The sequence below is a fragment of the Lasioglossum baleicum genome, chromosome 4, assembly GCF_051020765.1.
Source record: "Lasioglossum baleicum chromosome 4, iyLasBale1, whole genome shotgun sequence".
Taxonomy (NCBI): Eukaryota; Metazoa; Arthropoda; class Insecta; order Hymenoptera; family Halictidae; genus Lasioglossum; species Lasioglossum baleicum.
Genome location: NC_134932.1, coordinates 10,907,735 through 10,933,641, shown reverse-complemented (window position 1 = coordinate 10,933,641; position 25,907 = coordinate 10,907,735). Strand labels below are relative to the sequence as shown.

The 25,907-nt window shown below is 46.4% G+C and overlaps 1 protein-coding gene and 1 long non-coding RNA gene across 6 annotated transcripts in view; one reads left to right on the top strand and one right to left on the bottom strand.

Moving 5' to 3' along the window:
* The window catches only part of LOC143208196 (uncharacterized), a 377,481-nt gene that overhangs the window by 219,743 nt on the left and 131,831 nt on the right, over positions 1-25,907 (bottom strand). The gene's annotated exons all lie outside the window — the stretch shown is intronic.
* On the top strand, positions 54-6,433 carry LOC143208202 (uncharacterized). The gene is made up of 3 exons (XR_013008872.1): positions 54-3,813; positions 4,454-4,926; positions 5,178-6,433. It is a non-coding gene; the product is annotated as an uncharacterized LOC143208202 (long non-coding RNA).

The following is a 25,907-nucleotide window of genomic DNA, read 5'->3' as shown; positions in this document are numbered from 1 at the left end:
AGAAATAAAATATCAAATATTATAATTGACAATTAATGTGGAACTATCGTATATTATACCACATTGCGTGCGATGGAATTAAGAAAACAAATTTTGAATTTAAATCTTCATTGAAAGAATTAAAAATGTAGCGAAATTTATTTTATTAAATGATCGAGTCATTTTCAAATACAAAATGTGAGCGAATATTCGTTGAAGCCTGTTCATCACTGAAGAATGTGAAGATTTTTCAGGAGAATCGATGAGCGATGGATTGCTCCTCGATCTATGAGATGCACAGAGTAATATGATTCAGCCAAGAGGATGATAAAAGATGCAATGTACACGGTTAAGAAGAAAGTGACTAAGAACAAAGCGATTAAGAAGAAAACGATTAAAAGGAATTGGTGATGATGTAGCCAACTTATGAAGATTAAGCCTAGAACAATGGATTGGTTAATCTATAAAAGGGATGGTTCCTCATCAGGACCAGTTCAGTCAATGTTAAAAATTCTATCGATCATTATCGTAATATGATATTATAATATACGATAGTTCGAAATTAATTATCAATTGTAATAATTGATATTTTATTTCTCGTACATCATTATTAGAACAAGTATAAAAAGAAATTCAAAAAATATATGTCATGAATTATACATAATTGATTTTATCAATTATTATTAACGGCTTGACAAAAAAAAAACGGACGTGACAACAGTGGTCTAAGTAAAAATCTAAAAGAAATGAGTTTATCAGTTATTTCACATCACATCAATCATTACATTTAAATCTAAGTTCAAATTCAACTTTCAATCATTATATGTACCCATAATTATAAAACTGGTCTAACTCAAAATTTAAAAAGAAATGAGTTTACGCTTAATATAAAGAAATCATAGTGATCGGTGATCGATTGCGCAATGTAGGAAGTTCCGAAGGACGGCAAGTGTCTCGACAGCATTTACAAACTCCTCGGATCGAGTTCGAAGGCTCGTTCGAGCCGACGCAATTTAATTATAAACGGTCGAAATTGATTTACCACGCGAGGAACAGTCAATTAACGGACTGGCGGTGGCGCAATAATGAAATTATACTGAGCGGCTTCGATGGAGGAATTCACAGTCGATTCGGCCGGTATCGATTAACGTTTATCGACACGTGCAGGCCTCGGCTAAGAACGTGCCTCGCAGGTTTCCATCGCGGGAGTGAATCCGCCAAGTGAATAAACCACGATGGTTATTCCCGTCGAATCGATGGCTGTACACCATCCAACTGGATCGGAGATCTATAGATCTCACGTGTCCGTAGGCAGGCCGAAGCGGAAACGGCACCGGTGTAATTGACTCTGACGACCGGCTCGCACGACCAAAACAGAGCAAAACGGGAGAAAGGAACATAATCGACCGGGTTTAATCGTACCGCAGATTGGCCGCCGCGATCAGGATGAAATCTCCGTTTTTAACGAGCCACCGATTGCTAATGGCTGCCGAACCGTCCGTGATCTCATCTGCGGTGATCATGATAATCATAGGGAGCCGGTGAGCATAAATTTCGCAAAAATGAACACTGACCAAATTTATTTCGGTCTCGTCGCACCCTCGCTTCGGGCGAGAAATTTCATTTTGTATAAAGATCCACAGTAATATTTTAAAATACAGATTTGAAAAATGAATAGCTGCACAGGCAGGCGAACTGTCTACTTTCGAAAAACATTTTATCTAGAACCGAGTCCTCCAATGAAAGGTCCTCGATTTAAAGATGTTGGAACACCTCGATTGAAAACATCCCGAACATCCTGCAGCTTGTAAACTCCTCCACAGTGTACAGTGCACAACGTTAACTTTTACGATCGGAATACGTGTCAGCGAGTCTGGCGGTACGGTAAGTCGATGCAGCTGAAGTTTTATCGTTTTATCATGACCAAATTCACACTCAAAGGTGTACACCTGGATCTCTGTAGCCTTCCTATAATACAGTATCATCCCGAGCGTCGTTTCGAGGATTCGATTAATTCCACGAAGCACCGTTATCCCGCGTAATCACCATGAATATGCATAAATGAAAAGCATGGAGGGTTGCCGGTGCCCGCGGAAACGCAATTAAAAACGCAGTTTAATGGCAGATTTGGGGCTCCCTTCGTTTCAATCCAGCCCGCAGACGCAGCGCAGCGGCGGCTCCTCTCTCTCTCGCATCGTGCAATTTGTCTGCATAAATTCCCGGCCGGCTTCATTATAAATTCCTGGCCAATTTATTTCCACGTATTCCGCCTAATTTCATTGCGAATTTATGTCGAATATATCGTCGTAAAACCCGTCCAATTCCGCGACAAATTGCCACTCGGTTCGGTCATAAATCCCACGCCGCTTTGCCCCGATCTGCAATTCTTTTCGCGACTCCGTCGATTTTATTGCTCGGGAAGCACCGTGGAAGTTCGCTCTCGCCAAACCGTTACCGACTTCCATCCGAATCCGGCCGTTTTGTTTCGATCGATCACTTCCGCTTTTCCCATCCGTTTCGAACAAACGGCGCGGCGCTTCCGCCACTCGAACGGCCTTCCCAAACAATAATCGTAATTGCAACCGCCGGCTTTTACGATCAGGCTCGAAATTTGTCAAACGGTAGACTACGTTCCATGCAGGACAAGCCGTTTGACTATTTTATTATTTTCAATTCGTCAAAGTTATAAAATCCTCCATGCAGCGATCATCGTTCAAACTCACTCGTAAACGATCCAACCCTCACTATCTCAAACCTCTGTTGCAAAGAATAAGCGAAAAGTTGTCGCCATTATTCCCCTATCGAGCTCCAATGCGTATCTCGCGAAGTTCGCAGCGAAGAGGAAAGAGGGAGGGGGCTCGACAGGCCCGTGAGTCCCGGCGGCCCACAATTCCCGATCGCGGAGACAGAAACGACGCCCGGTTACGGGGGTCGCGGTCGGTAACGTGGGCGGCGATCCACGTCCACGGGGGAGTAAACAAATGAATTTAGTAAATAACGAATTTTATCCGACGGCATTGGCCAGGAATCCGATAAGCCAGCGTCCGCGGGGCTTCGCGCGACGCGGAGCGGGGAGCGGGGGCAGTATAAAAACGTGCGACGCGTTATGCGTACCTGTCCGTCCAATGGGGTGGCTTCTCTGGCAAAGGGGGAGGCGAGTCGTAGGATTATCGAACGGCTGTCCAGAAAGGGAGACGAGGATCGGCAAGAGAAGACGAGAGAAGGGAAGGACAAGGAAGAACAAGGGAAGTGGGAAGAGTGAGCACACGCTGGAAAAAAAGAAGAAGCCGGCGAGAGAGGACCAAAAAAGAGGCGAGAGAAAAACACACCGAATCGCGCGACGCGGTAACCTTATGGGGGACTCTCGGGTCCGAGCGTTGGCGAAACTTTTTTACGGAAAACGAAGAAAAGGAGACGGAGCGTGGGGAAGGGGCAGGTGGCAGAGGGGAATGAAAACTGTGAAGCGAAACTTCGGCGAGCCTGATAACTTTAGAACCCTCCTCCCGGCTCTTTATTGATACTTGACCGTTTCCACTTGTCCCATATACATACCCCCGCGGATCTTCCGCGAAACGACTCGCGGAATGCCGGGATTACGCGAGCCCTTTTTCTCGAACCGCGTTTTATCGATGCGATACCTCCGCCGGTTTAATGCGCGACAAGATATGACAAACGCCGAGGGTTTCATCCCTCTCTCTTTCCGCAGGATCCCACGGAGAGGATGATCGCCTCAGGTGTCCCGTTTCCGGTCGTTCCGACCGGTATCCCATGGATTCTGGAGGATAATGGAAGCGCGTTGCTGGAATTCTGATCTGGATTGATAGCGAGCGGCTCGTATGTTTCTGCCGGTGACTGTGAATGGCGGATTGGGGATTGGGGATTGTCCTCGAACGGGTAGCGATAGTGTTCTGTGTTCGATAGTGGAAGGCTTGCACTGTTAATTGTTGCGCGTTATAATCAGCTGGTCCGGATGCAGAGTACTTTTCGCGGAGGTTTCAGCGTGTTTTTATCATGAATACATAAAGTTTGTTCATTAAATCTTAACCTAATGAGTGGACGAATTTAATTTGCATAATTTGGGAAACACGTCCCACCCAAAAACAGCATCCCCGCATAGCATCGGAATCGGGAGTTTACAAGCAGTTCGCCCCACGTATCACGCTCTCGTCATCCTCGAGTGGTGAACATACCTTAATATCACCAGAAAATCTCTGATTCGCATCTGTAACTTCTCGGAAACAAACTTAACAACCTCTGAATCGTCGATTTAACGGGGAACCGCGGATGCGAGTGCATAAAAGTCGGCGAACGAACGAATATATTTCGTTCCGTTAATTAGCGCGCGCGCAGGAGAAACACGCTCGGATTTCCATCTACGTCCACGATCAGGTTCATCGATCCTTTAGCCGCGCGCACATTCTCCGCACGTCGTCGTCGTCGTCCGGGATGTTGAAAATTTTATCTTTCCTTTCAGAAACTCCAATCTGCCGAGGAAGTGAGCGAGGGTATCTGGGGATCGAGAGATCGTTTCTCCACCGTGAGCGAGCTTCCGCGACCCAAATTGAGCGGAAGCGGTGATGTCTTCTTCCGCGGATACGATCCGATCGAAGGCATCGGGTGTATGGATCAACAATTTCCTCGATCCGCCGACAAAAGAGGCCAGAGTGCCTCGACGACATTCGTAAACACTCGGCCCGATGGAACCAAGGCTCGGGTTAAATCACGATAACGAGAGAACGGAGTCAGTTTGGCAGCGTGACGCGGAAGAGCATGATTTAGGGGAGGCGTCCTCGAGTATGTAGAGCGCCGCTGTAGAGCGCCAGCGGCTGCCTCTCTATTTATACACGACGATGGAACACGTAATAATCGTAAAACGGGCTTTTTGCGGGTCCTTCCGCTCCCGCCAGGAAATTGGGTCGTCGATCGACCGAATCATCGACTGTACAGGTGCGTTGAACCCGGCCGACGCCATATTGGCACCCCCCTTCAACCATAACTCCTGCAACCTCCCGCATCTTCCGCGCGACCAAATTCACGACTTGCCTACAGTAATTCCAATAATTGCAGATTTTTGAAAGTGTTCGTATTACCTACCGTTGATGACATTTTTATCTCATCCTTATTTCATTCTGTAAAATTACAATTTTTTCCATACAGATCCGCATCGAAATTTTCCAGGACAATTCTGTCTGTTCCAGGGTAGCAAGTTTCTCGAAACATTTACCCTTTCTGGTGCAACGTTAGAAGATCGAGTTTGTTCCCCCTGGCGTTCCCAAGGAACCCGAGGAGTGTCTAGGTCGTAGAAGCACGAGGGAACACGTACCTGTCTGCTCACGCCCTGGGGACCGATATTTCCTGTCTCCATAAGACAGCCGAAGTTATGCCTATGTTTGCTTGTCCTCGCAACAGGACGCAGTGATACGTTATCCTATCGAATGAAGGGTATTCACCGTGGAATTCCGCCAACCGAGGACGCGACGCTAACTGAACGGAGAACACGGTGGTCTCCGGTTTGTGCAGTTCTCCGATAACGATCTCATTTCGATCCTTGAATTATTTTGAATGGCCCGCAAAACCGAACCGGCAGACGAATTTTTACGGAACTTTTTAGATATACGAGAATAGAACAGTATTTCTATAAAATTTTATAGACGAAAGAGAGTAGAATTTCTGTCGAATTTGTGTGAAATTTCAATAGAATTTGCGTAGAATTTTTGTGGGATTGTATATAAAATTGTATTTACGGAATATAGCAGTGCAGAATAAAATTGTTGGCTCCAAAATGATCTACTATAATTTCTCCTCAAAGGACAGCTGCCTGAAAGATTTATTTCTTACAAGAATGTCTACTATCTAGTTGTACGTCTTGTTATCCTCATTGTAAATTATACTCGACAGATTCTGAATGATGGAGACTAGCATGGGTAATAGTCGAGCGAACGAGTGAATAAAATAGTTAAATATATTTTGATCCCCAGCCATCTCCATTCCCATCACGTACCGTGCAGGCAGATAAAAGCTGGCACACGTTCTTTGGAAACTGGGCAATTAGTTGGCAGGTAGATACGCCATGTTCGATGAGCAGCCGGCCGCTTGCCAATAAACTGTCCGATACCAGGCACGTGCGACCGATTCGCGAATCGAATCGGGTTGAACGATCGAGACTCGATCATTTTTTCGCTCGACCGACAGTTTCCAGACGACGATTTTACACGTCTCGGAAGTCCTCATTTTATAATTTTCTTTATGATATTCTGCAAAATGCAGTCTTTATAATTTTGAGTGCATCACATGGTCTAAATGCTTAATATTTTTATTTAGTTAACATTGTACCGAAAGTATTGCTACATTCAATGAATAAAAATGATTATATTAAACAAACATTCACCTGACAAAATTGTTATTGTATTTCAAACAAGAGCCTCTACAAGAGTGAATTTTCTATGCGAGTAAAAATGAGGATAACGTTTTAATGAATGACAATAAAGATGAATGAAGACTTTGCTGTATTTCTTCCCGTGGGTGAAATGAATGTCTACAGTACATAGTTAGTTAACATTGTATCGAAAGTATTGCTACATTCAATGAATAAAAATGATTATATTAAACAAACATTCACCTGACAAAATTGTTATTGTATTTCAAACAAGAGCCTCTACAAGAGTGAATTTTCTATGCGAGTAAAAATGAGGATAACGATTTAATGAATCATAATAAAGATGAACGAAGACTTTGCTGTATTTCTTCCCGTGGGTGAAATGAATGTCTACAGTACATAGTTAGTTAACATTGTATCGAAAGTATTGCTACATTCAATGAATAAAAATGATTATATTAAACAAACATTCACCTGGCAAAATTGTTATTGTATTTCAAACAAGAGCTTTTACAAGAGTGAATTTTCTATGCGAGTAAAAATGAGGATAACGATTTAATGAATCATAATAAAGATGAACGAAGACTTTGCTGTATTTCTTCCTGTGGGTGAAATGAATGTCTACAGTACATACGTTCGAGTTTAACGTCTTCGGATACTCAGTCTGCGAACGACAAGGGTCGAACGTGTCCCCGAGATTTCTCAGGCCACCCTCGACACTGAAATCCGAGGCACGCGTTAAATATTCGTGGACCGGACGGACAATTCGAAATTTCCGAGCGTTTGCACGCGTCTCCTCTCGCCGATCGCGCCGAGCTCTTTCCACGTTCGAGCATCGGCTCCGTAATTTTATAACCTCGTAAACAAGACGCGCTCGTATTGAGTTACGTGTCAACTGACCCACCCCCGCCTCAATCCTTTCTTTCCTTCCCTCGTATATTCTCGGTCTCACTGCGTGAGCACATAAATCCTTCCCGGAGAGGGCTCCTCGATTTTTCCCGCACGATTCTGACTGAAACTCGAACCACTTTGTGAACCGCCATAGAGCGTTGCTCGTGTTATAAATAAACTGTAGAAAACTGTCTGCGTGGAAAATGAAAATATTCTGCAACATCCTCCGAAAACATCCCCTAAGTTTTCGCGACGATTTATGTGCGAGGAAAATATTTAGAATAATTTGTGCAATCAATTTCTACAATGATTCCCCACATTCCACAAACCGTCATAAAATATTTTTTGCTCCAAGATAAAAAGCCTCTTTTTATACGACGATTTTATACATTCAGATCAATTCCATTTTATGCTCCATTAACGCCTAAATGCCCATCAAATGATCACTATAACTACATCGTGGATGTTATGCATTTATGCAACACGTGGTCGTGCAATTAAAAAATCATTTACCTGAGTGCCGTTTAATTATCTGCTTATACTGTGTTGAACGTTCCAACATCCCCGCTACAAAAAATTAAATAATGAGTTTAAAAAAACGATGCAATTACAACAATTTTCTTACAGCAACTAAATTCAAATTGCTCAATTTTTACAGACTCCCCGGTAGCTGAAGAGGGTCCGAAAGGATGAAACAGAGGTATGGCAATTGTCTGCTGGATTCGGGGCGGTTATTTCGAATAGACGCAGCTCGTAAAGGGTTGAATGAAGGACCATACACGACCGTTTCCACTCGGAAGGCGCGCTTTATATCTCGAGGAGCGTTTTACATGCAATCCTTGCGGGAGAATAAGGGTCCCCCTAAATTACCAATTCCGACCAGGGGGGCGTCCCACGCTCCGAATCGAAGACGTCACCCTTCTCCCCACTAAACTATGGTGCCACGTAAATTTTCAGCTACGCGACGCGTCGCTAATTTATACGTTTACGCGAGCCGAGTCGCGCTCCTGCGAATAAATTCGAATGAAACACGCCGGGCCGACACAATGTAGCGATTGACGCTCGGGGAAACGCGTGGTAGACGCCTGACCGGAATACTTTGCTGCAATTGCGACGAGTTGGCTGCTTTTTTCGAACATTTTACAAACTAGTTTCTTCCTCATTAATACTTCAACATCGTTTTTTTCTTAATTTTGAATTTTGGGAATTGAAAAATTGTGTAAAAATTCGAATTTACGAGGTGGGTGTACATATTCGATTTTGCAGAAGCTTGTGGCGGAAGATCATGCAATATAGGTGGTTTCTGTTGCAGCTGACATTTTTCCAATGTTCCCCGGGAATAAGGACATTTACGCGGAGGACGCAGGGAACGAAATGTCATTGTCTCAGGCGATGGATGAAGAAGAAAGGCAGCTCGGGGTAGGTTTACCCGGTGCCAGAATGGTTTCCGTGCCATAAATTCCAACCTGTCACTACTCTCAACGGGGTGCGACGTCGAGACACTTCTCTTTCACTTTTTAAAAGATAAAACATCGGAGCGAGAGAAATCATACGGTCGACTATATAAATTTTCGTATACGCTACCGACAGATGCCGAATTTATTAAATAATTCGTTTAGTGGCCGATAATTTATGTGAAGAACTTTCCATTTGCGGCTGAAACGGTCGATTTAACGACTGTGAGTAATGTGAGAAATGCGGATACTGATCATCGAATTTTATCGGCCGTGAATGTTGAATTAAAGTCGATTTAGTCAGACTTTCTTCTGGAACGATTTTCATAAAATCTGTAGAATCGTATTTTACAATTTTCATTATCGATATTACATTATATTGGGGTATAGGTCTTTGGTTCTGTTAAAATCTTTTCCATTTAAAAGTTTTTTTAAACCCGGCAACCTTATCAAAATTTGAGCAGATTAGGATATTGCGAGATTTAATATTCCAAATATGTTTAGGTAACTTCGCCTTCGCTTTTGGTTGCGAATAGTGTCAGAATCTATTTTTAGAGCAACCGTAATACGTACGAAGAGTCACTGGGTAGCAGACGAAGCGAGACAAGTGTCAACGCGATCTCGAACGACCCGACCCCGAAGACATAAAGCCGCGCCAAGAGTTCGTAGACAGGAAACCTGCTTTATTTCGATCTGTTGCGTGGTGCATTGACGTCGAAGCCGGATTAAGACCGAATTAACTTTGACTTAGGTCTGGGTTAAGGTCGTAGACAGCGAACGCCTGCGCAGAGAACACTGTTTTTCCACTCCCACGAAAGAACGTTTCGTCCACTTGTTGTCGCAGTGACTCCGGATCGAAACACCGAGCATTTTTTCACCACCCATCGAAGATCCAAAAATCAAACCTTCAGAAAGATTCCTTTAAAATTGATCTGAGATATTTTTTGCTGCTTCATGTCACAAAACGTAATGTACCTTACAATTATTGCAAAGTTGACACTTTTCGTTCAAGGTTTAATAAATTGGCAAGATAAAATTTTGTAGCTCAAGTATTAACGAGATATAAAATATGCTACATCTTCAAAATTACACCAGTAAAATACTTAACGGCGATTATATGAATAAGTAAAAAATGAGGAAATTTCGTGGAGCAATTTTTCTGTTAGAATTTGGAAATAGCTCGGAGAACAGTTCTCGAGTGGAAGAAATTTCTGTTTCGCTATTAGCTATTTTTCCTTAACATCCGGGCTAGACATGCACGGCAATTTCGAGGGAAGGTACGAAACCCATCGAGGAAGATCGGCCGACAACGCAGCAGCCGTGCAACCCTCGGCAACATCAGCAACCCTCTCAACTCGGAAGCATCATTGGTGAAAGCAGAAACCTCCTAGGTAGGGCCGACCTCCGTGATCTCGAGAAAAATCGCTTCTTTATACGGTAGATCGGGCGCAGCCGTCGGAGAAGTGGCGAGCCACACCCCGGCGCGCGCTCCGAGGGGTTAAAAAACGAGATGGTAGAGAGGAGAAACGGCGATCGATCGACAATGCGTGCCGTGGCTGGCCGAGGACCCGGCTACATTCTGCCTCGGCTCTCGAATCGCAACAAAGACCAGCGAATTTGCATCGGGCTGAGCAGAAACGCCGCAAAGAGGGGATGCTTGAAACGCTCGGTGACCGCGGGACTCCAAATGAAAAGCAGACAAGAGGGAAACGACGAATTTTGAATAACGAAATACGGCTCTGGAGCGTCGTTGAACCTTTGTTAACACGTTGACTTTCGAACAAAATAAAACAAAACAAGATAAAATCATCCATCGCCACTAAACTCACCCCTTCGACCGTATCATTGAAGTAATTTTCTCATAAAACGGCAAACAGAGACAGTAGACCCCACCCAGTAACTTTCACAAGCAAGATAATCCTGAACGAAAATCCAACATCGACCGCGTCCGTTCCAATGTAACTTTGTGCAATTTTTTTATAAAATAGCAAACAACGGGGACAGCTGACACGTCCAGTTATTTCCTTGCTCATCCTCCGCTACAGGGGCGAAATTATAATAAGGAATCGATTGGTAGTCAGTTTGTTCGATTTTCGAGGCGATGTAGGGGGGACTGTTGCAACTATGGGGCCCCGTGCAAACGAGAAGGGGGAGCAGACCGTGTCCGACCATCGGAATTCCACGCGCGACAGCCTCCTTCTTGCATTTTCGTCGTTTTGCCTGATCAGGAACAGAGGCGGATAACCAACCGGCTGTAATAAACACACCGACATAATTATCCCGGCCCTGGCGGATAAGGCCGCTGCCTCCTTGTGCCCCCCACCATCGAAACTGTCCCCATCGGGCCCCGTTTGCGAAACTCTGACAGACCCCGAGTTAACTCCCCACTCTTTTTTCTTTTCCAGGCTTCTCGATCCCCCCCTACCGACACAGGGAATCTCATTATCGAGACGTATCGCGGGTACCGCTCATTATTTCCCGTCGATAGAAGCTCGCACAATGTTGCAGAGGACGCAGCTGGACCGCCTGCGTTCGCGCCCGCCGTTGCTACGTGTGAGGCGAGGTCATCTTTTCAGAAAAATGTTGCCGACAGATATCCAGGATCTCCGATCAGGCAGATGCACGCTCGCTCGCTTGTTTTAATTGGAAGTGGTTTCTCCCGTTTCCGAGACGCTGCTTACTTTGTTGCTCCGCGAACTCCAGGCTTTATCCACGATTGCACGCCTCGGTCATTGCCGATCTCGTTAGGGCCGACTGGATCGGTCCACTCGGTGGGACTGTTCATCGACACGGTTGGTTTTAACGCGGAGGAGGCTGGTGACGCCATCTGGCGTCGTTTTATGCTGCGGTTACATCTGCTTTGTTGGCTTCGTTCGTTTATTGTTGTTCTAAACAGTTCAATACTACACTGCGGATCGACATCTTCGAAAATTTATTCGAAGATGGGCATTTAAATCTGAAAAATTACATTATGTAGAACATTAATAGAATGGTAGCTTTGTTGTAAGTTTGATCCCCTCTCTTGTCTAATATTAAGTATTTATCCATTCAAACGCCGCATTCTCAATCTAGGCATGTTCGAAGACTGTCGTCGTAATAGTCAAATCTATCTATCAAGCATTATCACGTTTATTAACCTTCTAGCCTCGACCGATTTCCATGACCTCACTTTCCAGGCTTTCGTAACTCCAAAATCCATCGCAAGAGCGCGTCTCTTCCATGGCCAAATGATTGTCATTGTACATCCTTTATTTGTGTTCCTAATTGTTGCAAACGCTTGATAATTAATTAAACACTTCTATAATTATTTACTGTAATATCATGGACGATGGCAATTGATTCTTGAATGATTGAAAAATGCACAGTTGTTATAGACCACTGTTTCTTGCTGTGTATTTTTAAAGCAAGAAAATTATTTATTCTCATTCTTCCTTTGAGTATAGCCATTCTTAAAAAATTTATGTGAAATATTGTAAGGACATCAGACAAGGTATTCACACGTCTGAAACTCACTTTCCATTCCCAACAGTCTCCTCGCAGTGTTGCATTAAATTAACAACGATCCTTATCAGACTATCCCACAGAAAAATAAATTTCGTGCTTCAATATTTATAACAAAGTGGTACCGATACCGATCTCTCCTTGAATATTTCACTTTCAGTCTGGAACCAGATGCACATGAATAATTCGAAAATGTAAAATCAATGGAAGATTAATGCTACCGAGCAATACACATAAATTCTAAGATCACTCTTCCGTTCAGCATCATTCATTAAGATGCTATCAATGATTTACGCTCGTAATTACTTCTCTAAACCGAATCCCAGACGAACGCTCGTTAACATTATAGTATTAACTCGCGAAATAGTAGAATTCTAAGTATAATGGCGACTCGAAAAAGAGCGTGAAGGTGGAAATTATACCAAGACAGGAAGCGAGACATTTTTCTTGATGTCAATCTGTAGTCGAACGAGTCTACACGTGCCGTAAATCGTTCTTGATTATACTTGACGCGAGACGGTGGATGGGAATCTGGCCGATTCTATTCTTTTTTCTTTTACGACAAAGATTTACGAGGCAGATGATGTGAGGTTAAATACGTTTTCACAGCTGGTCCAGCGGAGATTGAAGAAACTCGGATTTATAGTATGTCAATCCGCGATAATAAGAGGCATGTAAAAAAAACCGCGGCGGAAAAATAAAAATAATAACGCAGCGAAATTCACAAATGGTCCTGCGGGAATTGTATGAATTATTATGAAATACGTATAAATTACACAAACCCGTATGAATTGTATGCATTTGAATGAATGAATCCTGCGTATTCGAATGAATTATATGAATTTATAAGAATTATATATAAGTGAATTTGCAGAAATTATCTGAACTTCAATGAATCGTATGAATTTCTATGAATTGTCTGAATTCTTATGATTTACATAAACGTCTTAGAACCACACGAATTCGTAGTTTCCCGAATAAATACATAATAACTTGACGCAGAGAGAAAGTGCTTTTTTGGTCGACCCGCTCGTAAAAATTATGAATTATCTGGCCCGTCGCAGTAAATAAATACGGAGTATTTCGCAATACCAACCACTTTCCGTTTCATTTGAATACTTTCTAAGCAGCCTCGACACCAACCCCTGGAAAAATGTATGAAATCCATAAACGCACGATCGGCGCCGCTCGTTTATCACGGTGGCGGCGGATAACCGCTTTCACAAAAAAGCGGAAACAGAACCAGCGTGAGAGACTCTGCCGGGTCGTTTCGAGGCGATTGAGTAACTGCAATCGCGTCCGAGCTAAGTGCATAAAAGCCTGGCGAAGCGGTCGCATTACGTTCTATTCGGTGCATTAACGTCCGCGGGCTGTGTACGTGCGAGATAAACAGCTCTCGGCGGAGAGACGAGGCCGAAGGTAATTTATAAAACATAAATAACAATTTAATTTAAAGATGCGACCGGTCCCGAGACGATCGGGCCCCGTCATAATCGGAGAAATATCAACGGGGCGACTTCATTCATCGCGAGCGGTAATGAATTTCTCGCCGGGGTCATTAAGCGGTCATTAAGCGAGACGCTCGTAAAACCGGCCTCGGAAAAAATGATTTATCCCCCTGGGGGAAAGTTCAACCCCCGGTTGAAAGCGGTCGAGCCATCTCTCGGTGGGAAAACGAAGCCGAAAGTTGCGAGACCGCCCGCTAGAGCGCAGGTTCGTCCCTTTTCATGATGGCCGCCGGCGGGAGGGTTGCGATTGGTCGCCGTCCCGTCGGCCATTACGAATTCCAGGAATAAATTACATAATGAGAGGCGTCATGGCCGCCGGTGTCGGCCAATTGCGGCGCGGGGGGCGGGGCCGGCTGAAAAATGGCGTCGAACGCATCCCCCAGGAGGAAAACCGTTCGCCTGCGGGGCTGGCTCGGGAACTATGATGGGAAAACGGGAAAATGGCGGTGGCCAGATGAAAACCGACGAACTTCGTCCACCATCAGCGAAGACAAAACTTCCTTCTACAGGAGAGATCGTCCTGGCGAAGTAGAAATTCTCTTGGAAGAGAATCGCTCTCGACTCTGAAAGTTCAACTTCTTGCGAAGAGAACTGGTTTGATAACGAAAAATCAGAGTACATATTCGGGTGTGGATGGCATGCTGTCGGGCGGTCGTTGGTAGCCGATTATATAAAAACAAATAGCCGCGACGGTTTAAAGACTCGAGGGGGTCGTAACGGCGCGAATAGTCGGCTCGTAAACGTTCCTCGACCTCGAGGAGAAGCCGCGAGAGGGAGAGGGTGTTGCATTCGGAGTGGAAGAAAGAGAAGGTGCTCGTGTAAAAACTTTTATGATCGCAGTCAATAAAGTGACGTAACCGGGAGTGTTCTACGAGCGGCGTGACGTCAGGGACCGGAAGTGGCTTGCGTAAATGCCACGCGCCCCCCTCGGCTTCGGGAGGGGGAAAGGGGCAGAGGGTTTCTGGGGTGGGTGGAGGTCGCGGTGTTCCGCGGGAAGGGGGAGAGACGTTAAGGGTGACCGTGGAGAGAAGAACGAGCTCGACGGAGTCGAGAGTGACGGAGACGGTAGAGGGGGGTTAGAGAACGACCTAGAGGGCAAGCGAGAGGGAGAGAGAGAGAGAGAAAGAGAGCTGGTTGATGGTTTACGACATTCCGTTGATGGCCGTAGTGGCGTAGTTGCGGCGTCGAGCCCATAAAAATGTAACGAGCCTGTAAACGTTCGTTTATATTGGCCTGCCTTTACACCCGTCCGGATTGGGATAGGTCACGGGACCGTTCCTCTCGTTCCACGGTGTGTACTGTGTGACGTCATGGTTAAGACAGACGTGAGACACACCGCGTGTACACTCTCGCTCTCTCTTTCTCTCTGGGAGAGAGAGTGCGGTTATACGATCCCGTATTAGGCAGAGGAGAGCGAGGGGGCCTCGTCAACCGTTTTACAGGCGATAAACGCGGCCAACAGCCTCGCGCGCGCTCCCGTCTGCCTGCTCTCTGCCTGAATGCCTGCCTGTTTGGCCTGACTGCCTGCCTGCCCCCCCTTTAGCTCAACGACGCGACGGTTACCCGCGACACCAAACCACCCCTGACATCACGTCGCCCGAAGCCTTCTGACAACCGACCTTGACCCCTAGCTGCCAACGCTCAATGAAAGAAACGCGCCACGCGGATCGTAAACCTGCTGGCGAGATGAACACTCGACGACAACGCCGGTGCGAAGGTCGACGCCAGGATGGAGGAACCGGAAGTCCTTCGGAGGATGAGCTTGGAATGGTCTGCCTTGAATTTAGGCGGTCCGCAAGTTGGGGTGGTCGTGGAGCTTTTGGGGAAGGTAGACTTTTAGGTGCGAGTCTTCTGGGACTCTACGCACTGTGGGTTTAGGGTACTTGCTGAGCTTGTAATCGTTAATTATAATATACATCGCATCGCATGTCTTATAAGGGCCGTTACAAGAAAATGGAGAAGAGAGAGTATCATTGAAGTCACTCTCTTCTCTCGGCGGTCTCACTGGTCGTAATCGGCTCTGCATAAGAAGATTCACGGTCGATGATTGTAATCGGTATGGCATGAAGAGCCTTATAAACATTCCCCAACGAGTATCCCAAGAATTTATCGATGATGGACAATTATAATCAATAGCGAGTAAGGTGTTCTTCGAGTGACGGTCTAGTACATCTTCGAATAGGACCATAATTAAAGTCTAACGTGGACCATACCCCAAGGTCATCCACTAACTCTCAGCTGCCCAAACGAAGTCAAGAAGACATTCGAGCCGAAGCCGGTAGCAACGCGAGGGAGCGACTTTTACGATTCGTTGCGCAACGTTTCCGGCGAGGCCCGTCTACGAGGCGACCTTGACATCGATCCAGAACCATAGGTGAGTCTCGGCGTGATTCACGCGACTCGCCGCGTCAGGTGTTTCGCGTCGCGGAACCCGCGGCCGCTCGTTTTACGAACGCTTAAAAGTTTATAGGCGGCCGTAAACGGAACCGTTTAGCTTTATTTGGTGCCCCTGAAGAGGAGGGGGGAGCAGACGATTCGTTGTAAGGGGCCAACGGCGGTAACACGTTTTTACTGTGCCACCGGATACTCGACCTGTCCATTCACCAGGATCGGAGGATCGGCGGAATTCGCCACTGGGACAGCTACGATACGACCCATTCGCCACTTTGATAGTTCTTTCTTGCCTCGGATGATGGAATAAACTTGCGGGGAACCTGCCGGCGATGCTCGGTAGGCCACCGGTGATCTTACCGGCCCGTAGATCCCATTGTGGATCGCTGAATTCGAAGCTAACCGATGCTCTCAGCCATCATGCGTTTCGACACCCTCTTGATTCGCCTCTTCGGGGACGGTATTCACGAAAGTTGTGTCCGTTTTATTTAACAAACGTACCACATATCACGGAATATTTGTCAGGATGTTGTTCATGCATTAACTCTATTAGCAGTCGATTTAGAAGTCGGATATTTCGTTAAATCCTCGAACAAGTATTTGATAAATCAATTCTCAGCTGACGTAACTGTCCACGCGCCAGGTATCGAAGCATAAATTACGATTCAAATTGCATGTTTGAACAATCCGGATATATGTATAGTAAAATAGCTGTATCTGTCCAGTGGAAGATTTGTATTTTCCTCCTGGCTGTCGCGATATTCTAATTGCACCGTTTGTCTTCGTATCTTTCGGTATTTCGCAATACGAATCCTCGACTAATCCTCTCATTGAACATGAACTCTCGTTCTTATCACTGTCTGTCATCGGAGAGACTAACACCTACGACTCTAATGGAATGCATACATTTTCTGCAGTTTGCCAATGTTAAATCGGAAGGTGACATAATCCAAATTAAATTCCTCGATTTCCTACATTAATATTGGACAGAAATACACCTTGACATATGTGAATGCTTGAAAACAGCATTTATTTCAATTAAGTCGAATATAATATCGCGTCTCAGCGCATTCGTGAACTTACAATATTTAATCCCATGTGCAATTTCATCGTGTTCTCGGACAACCAAATATTTACGCAGTAAGCAGTGAGTACAGTACAGGTTTCATGCACGAACAACAAAAATGACTCGCCGGAGCATAAACCAGGGTAGAGATTAAGCGGAGATAAGAACATCAGTACGCTCTCTCGAAATTATGAAAATGATTAAAACGAAGAAACCCGTACACCAGTTTCTCGAGACGGTCGCGTACAATTTTTGCCCGCGGCTAATGATCCGCAGCCGAGCCGTAAGATCGAATTGAAGTAATACTTAACAGCTGATCCCAGTCAATGACGCGTGCCGGAGCGAAGTCCGTAACGTGCGAGTTTCTCGTTTAATCAGTAAATGATTGAAAATATCGTGGATTGCAGCGAGCTGTGGTCTGCAGCGAATCGCGATTCGAGGCTCGTGTCGATCTAAGGCCTACATGGTTGCCCACGGGTCCGAGAGACCGTGCAATCGGCATGAATTATTGCCGGCCTCTGCGGATGATCTACGAGGATCGTAAAACAGAAGATCGGTCAGTAAATCGTGCCGATGCGTTCTAAAGCCGTCAGGAGGCGACAGTAATCACCGATCCTGATCGGCGGGGTCCCTCTCTGCTCGTTCGCGATTTCCATTCAAAATCCGTACCGAGATCCACGATATACCAACACGAAGTAGCGCCGATCTGTCGGTGATCTCATCGATGAATCACATTCATTTCACCTCTCCTACTCTTTCCTGCTGCCGTTAACTGGGCCAGCGTCTGGCCAGCGTCTATGTCTAAATGTTATTGCTCGTAAAAACCCGACCGCGTAACCGTTTGTTTTGGTCCGAGCTCGGAAGGATGGACTTGGGGCGACCGCGAGCTGAATCGGTCCGGTAAAATTCTCGCGTTTCCAGGATCGCAAGGGTGCGGGATGCGTCTTCTCGTTTCTCGATAATGCAAAGACGGGGGTTTTCAGTAGTATAAGCGCTAGATAAAATATCAATCTAGTTTACAAGGCGTAATTTACATTATTCGGAAGCATACGGTTGCACATGTAGCTATTTCATAAAGCTGCGACAGCTACATGCAGCCGAATAATGCAAATTACGCCTCGTAAAAGTAAAAATAGGACTTTTGAGGGCGATCGCGGCCTACATTGATCTTTTATCTAGCACTTTTCATTACTGAAAACCCCCATCTTTCCATTATCGAGAAATGAGAAGGTGCAGCCAGCACCTTTGCCATCTTGGAAACGAGTCTACCTCCTTAGAGACAAGACATTTGTATAGCTAATTCGGTACCAGATCAAGAAAGGGATGTGTGATAATTAAAACAGTGAAGGACGAAGCATCTTTGAGAAAGGCAGAAAAAGAGAAGGTGGACGTCAGCAGGGAAAAGCGCATCAAAGGAAGGGCGAGCGACCAGAGAAAACATCACTGGGTGGACAAGAAACGCTCGAAATTGCCTTCGGACAACGCGAGACATGAATGAAGTATACGTCAGGCATCGCAGAAACGGCAGCCAGTCGAGCGACCGAGGAAACGAGCGATTACGCAAGCTGCCAGCTTTACGAGCAATCGCGAAAGGGTATCTTTCCGGGGTCGAGCGCGAGACGAGTGGCAGACAGGAACGTCGACGAGCCTCGTGCCTAACGCGATGACCCCGATCATGCGACTCGACGTGGGTAGCGATCATGGTGGCGGCGATCGACACGAGAACCTCTCGTCAGAGTGTCGTGAACGTCTCATCAAATTTTGACGTCCAATTTTCCACTTGCCTCGCGATCCGACGCCCGCGATAGAAACTCCGCCGGAATTCTTTGGGTCTCTTCGTCTTTCGACCACTGCCAGTCATGTACTAAATTGATAACGAATTGGAATAGATTCTTCGGTGTTGAATTGATACGATGGCGAAGATAAACGGATTTTCTGAAAATAGTGTGTGGTTCGATGAGGCAAGACTACATCCTTGGACGAGTTCAATTTTGTTGAATTTCTCAGAAAGGACTGGCTGCTCTGCTAAAAACGCTAGTTTCTTGTACAGCTTTTGGACAAGGGTGGTCTTTTCCTCATCTTTTACAAATTTCTGCAACACCGTCGTTGAATCAACATACCGATAAATAGTAAACCTGGCAACAGTTCTCGACAGACATTCCCGTGGCAGACTATCGAACACGGAGGGTCGTCGCCATTTCGAAACCGAGAGTGCCAGTCAGCAAGAAGATCGGAAAGAAAGAGTCGTGGCGTCCACCCCGAAAAAACAAGACACCCGCATAATCGGCCGCGACGCGCGCAATCGCAAAAGGAGAACCACGAGGTATCCTGCTCAAGTAAAACAAGCGCGGCCCTGCTCCTCCTCCTCCTCCGAGAGAGAGAGAGAGAGAGAGAGAGGGAGAGAGCGGGAGAGAGCGAGAGAAAGCGGTTCGATCGGGCATCCCGAGGACCAGGACATAGTTAAATAAGATTGGTACGAGTAGCGCGGCAGCCGCGATTCAGCCGCGGCGTCGTAAAACGTTCTTTTTACGCTTCCGTTCGATTTTTAGCGTAATCCACGGACCGGTCGGCGGGCTGTCCGGTTTGCGGGCGACGCGTCCCGAGTACACGGAGATAAGGCGATATCGATAACGACCGGCGTTAGTCGCGATGTCGTTGAATTTACGAGCCCTGTCGGCCCGGGAGACTGTCCAGAGAACCCGTGGACAAGATGGCGACCGAAAACCGAGATCGGAACTTTCGAGAGAACAAAATAAAAGCTCGAAGACGAAGAAAGAGAGAGAGCAAAGATTCTCGAAGCGCCTACGTAATTGCGTTGCGTACGGTTCATTAGTCTACGGCCGGGCCGAAGAGAGAGGCAAAGAGGAAGGCCCAATGAGAGAAAGAGAGTTGCCGACGGAGAGAGGGAGGGGAGAGGCGAGCGTTTATTCGCAGAACCGGTACGCTCGTTATCCGTTCGGTGCCTCGTAATATTTTGCGATTCCCTGGCCCCCACAAACCCCTGTCCCCGCCTCGAGCACCCTTAATTAGAAACTTTACTTTGCGCGTTTAAATGCATTACTCGCCGTAATGTTGCACAATTTATGCCCACGGGGGCTGTAACCGTACAAGCTCCGCAGGACCATCCCCCCGACGCGGTGGAAAGGAACGCCGCAGACGAGCCTCTTCTCCTCGTTAATCCGACGTTAATCGTCCCGGACTCGGTTCGAAGATTCGCGAGCCGCGGCTCGAGGCCCGCGAATTTTGCCCACGGACTTCTCCAACTGGGCCACGATATCCGCGAACTGTTTGCGGACGTCGAACGGATTGAGACTATCTAGGAATTTCCGACTATTGGATCTAGCCTACTCGACGGAGATTAGAATTGCTTAACAAAGAATAGGATACGAAGCAGTGAAATTTAATTAAGTTTGTGATAATGTTACACTATTATTAACTCAGCGGCAGCATCTTATTAATTTGCATAGAAATCCGCAGTCTACTGTGTTGCTCATACACCATGCACGATGTAAGCGGTTCAAAAGTGGGAAGGCTGTAAGACCCGCCGTCTGAGAATGGAATTCTCCTCCACAAATCTCGGATCGCAACTTTGTAAGCTCGCAGTTTTCAATTAACGATCCCATCCCGACTTAGGACGATCGTCCCCCGACTCCTCAGACAGATCTCGCAAATATTCCCTCGCAGAAGACCCGTATCCCGCTGCCTTTGATCTCGGAATCAAGGGCCAATTCCGAGCACGCCGCTGCGTAAATTCGCAGAAGCTGGAATCGCAATCGCCTCGGCCCGGCGACGAAATAAATATCCCGCGTCGGCAGCTTTCTCAATTTCTCTTCTTGCGACGTCGAGAGAATGCGAATTCCGGCTCGGCGCGGATATTGAACGTAACAATGTGTAACAGCGCTTCATCGAGGGACCAAGTCTCGGATCGGAGTCTTCGGATGGAACGTAAATATTTAAGATCGACGATCGAGAACGGGCAGGGAGCTCGTTCAGAAGAATGGCTGGTTGGTCGCCAACCATGACAAACTCTTCACGCATTTTATTATTTTTTCTCTGTGCCGAATGGCCATTTCCCTAACAAATTATTCATTCTTTGAGGATGTCAGTTTCTTTCGCGGTATAAAATTTATATTAATTTCTCTTAATTTCTGTTGCAGTAATTTTTGAATAAAACGTGCTCCAAGCTCCTTCTGCCAGCAATATCTGCTGAACCACGTGCATGCTCGGTGTGTCTTTTCTCGAGGCCGCCTTCTCGACCTAATCGAAACCGTTCCCCTCGTTATCTGCAGCCTCTCGCGCCGTGCCATTTATTTTATCAGCGTTTGAACTCGCGATTGTAGCCGGCGCGTGCTCCCGCGCGCAACCAGTCGCGAGCTATTTTCGCCATTGCATTCGCCGTTCGTTCGTTCGTTCCGCGAACGATCGGATAAATAGACACGCTCGTCCCGTCTCCGGTTTCGTCGGTCTCGAGGATCCGATTTGTAATCGAATTCTTTCGGATCCCAAGCCCATCCTCCTCCGCTCTCATATCCTTGCCGCGGCGCGGCGGCTGCGACCACGATTGAGTTTTTCTGGGCAAAGAGTATTCAGGATTTTATTAATCTTTCGTGAGAATAAACCATCATCAACGCCATCCTCAGTCCATCAAGCCCAGTCTCGGTATACTAATTTCAACAGTCGTAGATAGCGAACGACATCATTGGAGCCTTCATTTTTCATTTCTCAAGTAGCCTCCAAACACGGGGTACTTGTGTGAAAGTTTATGGCGTCTATCGAGCACGCAACCCCCAAAAGACGATCTCCAGTCGATCGACGGGTCTGGAACGTGTCCCAGACCTCCACGGATGGCCATGTCGACGTTTCCCATGACCACGAACCACGATGGACACTCGAAGTGATAAACAGAGCATAAAAGGGGAAGTGTTTTCGAGAGAGAGAGAAAGATAGAGCCCTATCGTCGCCGTCCATGGCGTCGAAACTCGAGAAACAGTCGTCGATGGGGTTCCCCGAGACTTTCGATACTTTGTATCAGTTAAAACTGCGGAGGCTGACAGACTGAACCGGACCGTTTCGAGGGTGTGGTCTAAAGATGGCGGGGACACACGATCACACGGTGGGGATGAAAGACTTCGCTCTGACATTCCCCCGTGCCCTATCCCATAACTTCGAACAGTTTTTATCCCTTCGGGACTTACTTTCCGCAAAGTGTCGGGTTCCCGGCTCTCTCGGTGTTCGAGATATTATGTGTTGAAACGTTGAAACGCTTCGGGGTGGCTCGAGGGACACAAAGACTTCGTTTGTGCTCGAACATCGGCCATCCCGAGGCCATAAGCGGGAGCAGAGTGGCGAGGTCCGAGCACGATCCAAGATTTGTAAACATTTTTTCCCGGGACGTCGTTAAAAATTGAGTAACGACGGGACACGTCCGAGCCATTTCATTTATAATTCGTAAAGAACGAAGCCCTTGTTCGAAGTCTAATTTGTAATTACTGGGGCGTACAATGGAGACGTTAAAAAGTTAGAGAACTGAATGAATATTGTCGCGATTTTCACTTGACGGATCTGATTGATTTGATCTGGGTATTTTAAACTATTATTTTAGCTGAAGTATCGATATATCTCTTCAAAACGATAAAAAGTATTTGTTTAAATTATTTCGAAAATGCATCATTGTAGTCCAGATAGAAAAGAATCTAGCTTAGCGACTATTATGTAGAAACTAAAAGGACGAATGAATCCATAATAAAAATTCTAGCTTCAAGTTACACGCAAAAGAAAAATGTCTGAAATTTCTAAAATAGTTTCAGCGGGAATCTCCTGAAAGATCAAAGGCCAACTGCGGCAAGATCTGACTGCGAAGGGCCCAGAAACCGATCCCGAGGAATCGGAGCAGCACATTGTACGGAACAAGGTGAAAATCGTGGATAAAAGATCGAGTGGCCAAGGAGACAACGAACAGGTCAGCATTCCAACCCCCATGGAAGTTAATCTGGGAATCGGATCTCGCGTTTATCGGCCGGCCAGAGTCCTCGACGAATCCTCGGTAACCGAGGGAGAGAGAGAGACGCCAGAGGACGCCGGACCTTGAATAACAATTTTACGCGAGGATTTGCCCCGTGGCGAGTGCCCACGAATGCAACGAATGCTCGAATGCCCGCCACGTTCCACGTATCTACGAGAAGTTTCCGTCGCGATGGAAGTTAAAAGCGTCCACACGCGACTGGCCTTCGAGCCTCGAGCGAGGCTGTACCCGTTTTAGAGCAAGGCAGGGCGAATAAAACCCGAGAGAGCCCGAGGAGCCAAGCAAGCGAGCGAGCAAGCAAGCCCGAGCCCGATCCGTCCCGGAATTTCTAAACAACCGTGATTTTTCGTTACGCCGATCGACGGTTCGCTGGAAGAAATCGATCCGAGGAATGTCGGGGCTCTTCTTGCTGTCGAGCTGTTTTAAATAAAGAAACAAAGAGATGCCACGAGATGAACCTGGTGGACTTCCACTTTCGATGGCGAAATCGACAGGGGGGTGGCAATCGACGGGACTGCGATACGTCACGTTCGACGAGATCCGATCAAGATGCTCGCGATCTACGTGACAACTCACCCCAGAGATCCTCGGATTAGCTGCGAGGCGCTTCACAGTTCTTTCAGCTGGATAATTAGGGATTGTTGCTACTTTGGAGAGTTTTAATAATTGATAAATTGATGAACAGATACCTTCAACCATTTTTTAAAATGGAATACTCGACGTACATGCTTTGCGCTTGATAATAACCGAGAGTCGTTCGCGATTGTTTTATACGCCCGATTGCGAAAACCACTGCGCTTTGTATGTATCATTAGGGTCCATGAAACTTTTCCGCGTTGTTCCAGCATAGCAACGCTCGCCTCCCACGCTTATTCGTGTAACATCATATCGCAACATCCAAACCGAACACACGGTAAATCTAGTCTTATCAGAGCCGTGAAATGGAAACCATTGGAGAGACACACCCTTCTAGGTACACACAACTATGTATAGTGCACTATGGTGTCTATGGCTCGGTTTAAGTTTAACCCTTTAACGATGGATCGTGTTTCGGCCACGAGTATAGAGCCTGTTCGGTGCTATAATCACCATTCCTTGTCTATGCCATACGCTTAATGTTTGTTTGCTTTAATTTACATCATCTTCTTCTTATCACAAGAAATTCTTCCCGAGATAAACGCGTCTTCAGGCGGATAACGGCCGCAGTCTTTTTAGCATCGTGCATTTATTGCAACCATGACGAATACACTGTTAGACTCAACTGGCGGAATTAAAAATAATTACCCCTCCCTAAATGTACATCGAATTTCGACGACTCCGGAGTTCGGAAAGTGTTCCGAGCGGTTTCACCGGGAGCATAAAAATTCTTCCGCGTAGCAATCAGGGTTGTTCGGTTGCAAATTTTCGGATGCGAATGATCCGGTGCCATCAGCGGACCGTGGCGAATCAGCGCGCACATCTTCAAAGCGATCACGCGAACCGCAAGAGATTCCGCCGTGCGGTTTTCGCCCGAGAAGCCAATGTCATTCTGATAAAGAAATTTACGCCGGCGAAGTAGCAGTATTGATTAATTAAATGTAAATCTGCATGCTTATAATATTCCCAGTCGAATCTCAGGAATATTTCAACAATCAAACAGAACATTCAATTTTGCCAGTGTATTAATGCGAACGAGGCGATCGACGTTTCATTTGTATTAATTATAGGAGAATTATTATTGGATTTTAATTTGCATCAAGGCTGCTGATCTCGGCCTGAATTTCCGTGCAATTAATTTGTTCTTCGCCGAAATTCATTTTCAGACTCTTCGACAATTCTGTGGTGGAAGATGGCGACAATTAAACTCGTCTTACAACGTCACAGAAAAATTAAAGTACCCTACTCGTTCAATTATTTCTAAAAATTTTATAACCACCGTAATCGATCACGCACGCGGGCAGCAACTCCTCCAGGATACGGGGCTCCGTGCTCGAGCAATGGGGTTCGGGTTCGGCTAGCCATAGGGGTCGGGGGTTCTCGCGCGGGCCCCATAGACGCTCATAAATATTCCCTCGGAGTAAGCCCCATAAAGAAACCGCTCGCTCGCGGCTCGAAAGGGTTGATTTTTTCTCGGCTCGGAAGCGAGCGTAAACGACTGTAGAGGCGAGCACAGGACACGCCGAAGGAAGACGGACGGAACAAAGAGAACGAAAAACACAGAAAGGGAGAGAGAGAGAGAGAGGGAGTGTGGATAAACGAGTCGAAGAAGGAAGGGAGGAAGGGAACGAGGGGGATGGGACGAGAAGGAGGAGGAAAGAAGAAGAAGGAATTCGCTCGCTGACCGAAGGAGGTAACCACTCTCTGAGGTAATAACCGAGCAAGGACAAAAGGCCTTCGTTCGTTTATACGACTGGTCACGGCAGGATTAAAAGGGTTGCACTTCGAGGACGTGGCCGTTCTACCTCGTGAACGTCTTCGGGAACGCTTCTGTGACGTGCGGGGGAAGTCTTTTAGCAGAATTGGAACACGTCGACCGAAGGAAAACTGTTCCGGGATTGAACGACAACCGGAGGACCTCTGGACGATTCTGGGGGGTGGGAGGGGGATGAAAATAATTTCCTGGCGGGGGTGGCCGATACCGAGGAAGGGAATCGATATTGAAATGGTTCGATCTCTCTTATCTGTCTTTCTCTATCCTCTCTATTCCGTCTCTCTCTCTCTCTTCTCTCTGGAAAAAAAG